The following is a 5,577-nucleotide window of genomic DNA, read 5'->3' on the forward strand; positions in this document are numbered from 1 at the left end:
CGGGCGCCGCCGGCCGGGCCCGAGGCAGGGGAGGTGCTGCGGCAGCTTGAGCAGATCCGGCCTGGGCAGGAGGGACCCGGCGACGAAGCTCACGTGGCTTCTGCGAGCAATGAGTAGGCAGAGCAGAGCAGAGCAACCGGAGAAAACCAGGAGAAGAAAGAAAATGATGCGATTTTTAGCTTAGCCCAGAGAGAGACATTTAAGAAATTCTTTGATTTAATTGCAAAAGTAGTACTACTGTTATCCATCAGTGTTTGGTTTGTATAGCAGGCAAGTCTTATTTGCAACTCGAATACGAAGGATGGCGAGAAAGGACTTGGTAATGGTCTTCCTCTTTGATTTTTACAGCTCCTGTCCAGTCCATGAGCAACTTTAAACTAACAGATAATTTGGCGTATTTTTAAGAAAAACAGGAAATGACTGTACATACGATGTTTTCACACTAGCAGTGCAGCAGAAACACGACATAAATAAAAAAGAGATCCATGGTCACTAACACCAACACCCAAGACATATATTTTTATAGAAGAAGCACGTCCGGGTGGGATCACGAAAATTCGCCCCCGACAGGGGTCTGAACCTCGGTCTGCAAGGAAACACCACTGTGTCCTTAGCCCAGTTCTCGGAGAAACACGACATCGAACCCTTATTTCCTTCGAACCAGTTGTATGTGTGTTGTTAGAATACGTAGGATAGAAGGAATAGTTGTCTGTTTAATCTGTTTCTATCTCTACCGCTATCTTTTCTTCTCCCATAAGTTGTAATCTCTCTCTTGTTGTAATCTGGAAGAATCCTAGCGATATTCCAATCTTGTAAGCCACGGCAAACTTCCTATAAATATAGATGCGGCCCGAGACAAAAGGTTCAACGCTTCCCACGCAATCTCATATGGTCATCAGAGCCCTTCCTCTCGTACGTCTAGCTATCCCCTGAGATCGATCTGTTGATCGAGAGAGAACACAGACACCGACCAAGAGAGAACCATCAAGGGAGAATCCATGGCAGGCACCAATGCCAGCACCGCTGCTTCCACCATCGCCTCCACCTCCACTGCCCTGATCGGTTCCACCATGAGCACCCTATCCACCCAAAACTCACCTTCCACTTTCGCATCCTCATCTACCTTCAACAGCAGCACCTCCCTTGGTTCACCTCCATCAGAGAAGCTCACGAGGACGAATTTCCTCCTCTGGAAGGCCATCGTGCTACCCCAAATCAAGGGGGCACAGATGGAACACTTCCTTGACGCCACAAGCCCGGCGCCCCCTGCTACCATCACCGTCACTAATGACGGGAAGGAGGAGCAGGTCTTCAACTACGCTCGGTCGATCTGGTACGCCCAGCAGCAACAGGTACAAGGATACCTTATGGGATCTCTGTCACGTGAGGTTCTTGCGCAGGTCGCTACTCTTCAGACGCCGGCCGAGGTGTGGAGTGCCATCCACGCCTCTTTTGCTGCCCAGACGCAAGCTCAGATCGTCAACACCCGCATCGCCCTCGCCAACCTGCACAAAGGAAACTTGGGCATGTCCGAGTACCTTGCGAAGATCAAGGCTTTTGCTGATGAGATCGCTTGCACCGGTGATCCTCTCTCTGAAGGGGAGATAACCTCCTACGTGCTCAAAGGGCTGGACATCGATTACAATCCGGTGATTTCAGCCCTGGCTGCACGCGTTGAGCCGGTGACTGTCCAAGAACTCTACAATCAGCTGCTGAGTTTCGAAGCCCGTATGAATCTGCTGCAAGGTACCAATACTCGCCAATCTTCAGTTAATAATCTCACCCGTCGTCGTGGCAATGGAGGCCGAGGCCGTGGTCACCGTGGTCACCAGCAAGGGCGTGGCCGCGGCAATAGCAACAGTAGCGGGCATGGGCGCGCCAACAACTCTGGCCCACGCCCCTCGGGTGCCTCCTACTCCAACTCCAGGCCAAGATGTCAGCTCTGCAAGAAACCAGGACATGAAGTGAAGGACTGCTGGCATCGTTATGATGAGGATTTTGTGCCTGAAGAACGCCACGTCGCTGCTGCAATCAGAGAACAAGAAGAAGGAGGAGACACCATCTGGTATGCTGACTCCGGAGCCACAGATCACGTTACCAGCGAGCTAGAGAAGCTTGCAAACAGAGAAAGATACTATGGCAATGATCAAATAAACACTGCTGCAAGTGGAGGAGGTATGGACATACTTCATATTGGTCAATCTTCTATTAATCTCCCTACTTCTAAACGTGGTCTTCTTTTAAGAGATGTGCTTCATGTCCCTCAAGCAAACAAAAATCTTGCTTCCATGTCTCGTTTGACAACCGATAATAATGTTTTCTTTGAAAATCACCCCAACTATTTTCTCATTAAGGATCGGGCAACGAGGGAGCTCCTTCATCACGGTAGATGCGTTGGTGGCCTATATCCTATCACATCAAGAGCTTTTAGTCGCAAGCATCATTGTCAAGTCTACTCCGTCGTCAAACCATCCTTAGAGAGGTGGCATCAAAGATTAGGACATCCTTCATCCAAAATAGTTGATCAAGTCGTAAATAAAGGCAATCTTCAATTGTCTCGTAGTGAGAATAAAGAGTCAGTTTGTGATGCTTGTCAATGTGCTAAGAGTCACCAACTTCCCTATCCCAAGTCATATAGTGTGTCTCATGCTCCTTTAGAATTGATATTCAGTGATGTATGGGGCCATGCCCGAGATTCTTTTGGACAAAAGAAATATTATGTTAGTTTCATTGATGACTATAGCAAGTTTACTTGGATATACTTGCTCAAGTTCAAATCTGAAGTTTTTACTGTCTTCCAAGAATTCCAAAAGCTTGTTGAGCGTCAATTTGACAAGAAAATTCTTACAGTCCAAAGTGACTGGGGAGGAGAGTATGAAAAACTTAACTCCTTCTTTCGAAATATAGGCATTGAACATCATGTTTCTTGTCCACATGCACATCAACAGAACGGGTCAGCCGAGCGTAAACACCGTCATATTGTTGAAGTAGGGCTGTCTCTTCTTGCTCACGCATCCATGCCTCTTAAATATTGGGATGAGGCGTTCATTGCTGCCACTTATCTCATCAATCGTTTGCCTAGCAAAGTCATTGGGTACACTACTCCTCTAGAACGATTGTTCCACCAAAAACCTGATTATAATTCCCTCAAAGTCTTCGGATGTGCATGTTATCCTAATCTCCGTCCATACAATCATCACAAACTTGAGTTTCGCTCTACTCAATGTGTGTTTATCGGCTATAGTAATCTTCATAAAGGTTACAAGTGTCTAGAAATTTCAACTGGACGTATCTATATATCTCGGGATGTCATCTTTGATGAAAATATCTTTCCTTTTGCCAAGTTGCATCCCAATGCGGGAGCACTTCTTCGTGCAAAAATCTCTCTCTTATCTGATCCTTTGACACATTCTGATCACGGGGGAGAGTTAATAGAAAATGATCAAGTGACTAGTCCAGGAGAAAATATGGATACTAATGAAAAAAATGCAAAGGTTTGCTGTGATTTTATGTGTGCAGAAAAGGACAGAGAAAGCAGCAGCGGATCCCAGGTCGATTCTCTGTCCAGGAGGGGCGCGCGATCCGATGTTGATCCTGGACGTGCAGCGCCGAGTGACAGGGCCAGCACGGAGCCCGTGGCCGACCGCGGCCCCATTGCGGAGCCCACAGGGGCGGATGGTGTGGAGCGCAGCCGCTCCCCACGCGCCACATGGGAGCAGGCCGAGCCTATGGCCGACAGCCCGACCGCCGAAGGGCCCGCCAACAGTGCGCCGGCCCGCACGCCTGGTCGCGCGTCTCCAGGAGTTGCCACGTGGAGCTCTCTGCCTGGTGCGCCGGATGCGACGCAGATCTCGCTGGAGGTCTCAGATCAGGAGCCGTCAGGCACAGAAATAGAGGCAGATTTGCTGGGATCTTCTGCGGATGATTCTGGTGCTACAGAAATTGGTACTACTCCTTCACATATGACATCTGAAATTTCTCAGCGCAATACCAGATCAAAATCTGGAGTGTTTAAACCCAAGGAGTACAAAGATGGTACAGTAAGGTATGATCTTCATAAACGTGCTTTTCTTGCTAGTACTGGGGAACCTGCTCATTTAACTGAAGCTCTTGCTCATAAAGAATGGAGAAGGGCTATGGATAATGAGTATCAAGCACTCATGAAAAATAAAACATGGCACCTAGTTCCACCAGAAAAAGGAAAGAATGTTATTGACTGCAAGTGGGTCTATAAAATCAAAAGAAAGTCTGATGGAAGTATAGATAGATACAAGGCTAGATTAGTTGCAAAAGGTTTTAAGCAAAGGTTTGGAATTGATTATGAAGATACCTTTAGCCCTGTAGTTAAAGCAGCTACTATTAGGCTTGTATTGTCTATTGCTATTTCCAGAGGATGGAGCTTACGTCAGCTAGACGTTCAGAACGCGTTTCTTCATGGTGTTCTTGAGGAAGAAGTGTTCATGCGGCAACCACCAGGGTATGAGATCAAAAGCACACCTCATTATGTTTGTAAATTGGATAAAGCTTTATATGGTTTGAAACAGGCCCCAAGAGCCTGGTATTCCAAGTTGAGCACTCAGTTACAACAACTTGGTTTTACTTCAAGCAAGGCAGATATCTCATTATTCTTTTATAACAAAGGAAACATTTCTATGATTGTTCTGGTCTATGTTGATGATATAATTGTTGCTAGTTCCAGCTCAGAAGCTACTACTTGTTTACTTCGTGATCTTAACATGGAGTTTGCACTCGAGGACTTGGGTGATCTTCACTATTTTCTTGGTATAGAGGTAAAACCAATCAAGGATGGGATACTTCTGACACAAGAGAAATATGCTAAGGATGTTTTAAGAAGGGTAGGTCTAGAACACTGCAAACCGGTGAGTACACCTCTTTCCACTTCGGAGAAACTTACAGTTGAAGGGGGAGAGTTACTCGGGGCAGATGATGCAACTAATTATAGAAGTGTTGTTGGTGCATTGCAATATCTAACTTTGACTAGACCGGATATATCATACTCTGTCAATAAGGTATGTCAGTATTTGCATGCACCAAGTACAGTTCATTGGATAGCAGTAAAACGAATTTTGAGGTATCTAAAATTTACAATGGGACTTGGAATCAAGATTACTAAGTCGCCATCTATGCTTGTTAGTGCATACTCTGATGCAGACTGGGCAGGGTGTGCTGATGATAGAAGGTCCACAGGTGGATTTGCCGTGTTTCTGGGATCAAACCTTGTGTCATGGAGTGCAAGAAAACAGGCTACTGTGTCACGATCTAGTACTGAAGCAGAATATAAGGCTCTTGCTAATGCAACTGCTGAAATTATGTGGATCCAGACTCTTTTATATGAACTAGGGATCAAGGCTCCACAAGCTGCAAGATTATGGTGTGACAACATTGGTGCAACATATTTGTCAGCAAATCCTGTTTTTCATGCACGAACAAAACACATAGAGGTTGATTTTCACTTTGTGAGAGAAAGAGTAGAACGTAAGCTACTTGACATCAAGTTTATTCCCACAGGAGATCAACTTGCTGATGGCTTCACTAAACCACTGACTACGAGGAGAC

General features: G+C 46.1%; 1 pseudogene; it reads left to right on the forward strand.

The window, feature by feature from the left end:
* Positions 1 to 1,589: 1,589 nt before the first annotated feature.
* Positions 1,590 to 1,725, forward strand: LOC125532133 (annotated as a pseudogene).
* The last annotated feature ends 3,852 nt before the right edge of the window (positions 1,726 to 5,577 follow it).

Source organism: Triticum urartu, unplaced genomic scaffold (assembly GCF_003073215.2).
Source record: "Triticum urartu cultivar G1812 unplaced genomic scaffold, Tu2.1 TuUngrouped_contig_9165, whole genome shotgun sequence".
NCBI classification, from domain to species: domain Eukaryota; kingdom Viridiplantae; phylum Streptophyta; class Magnoliopsida; order Poales; family Poaceae; genus Triticum; species Triticum urartu.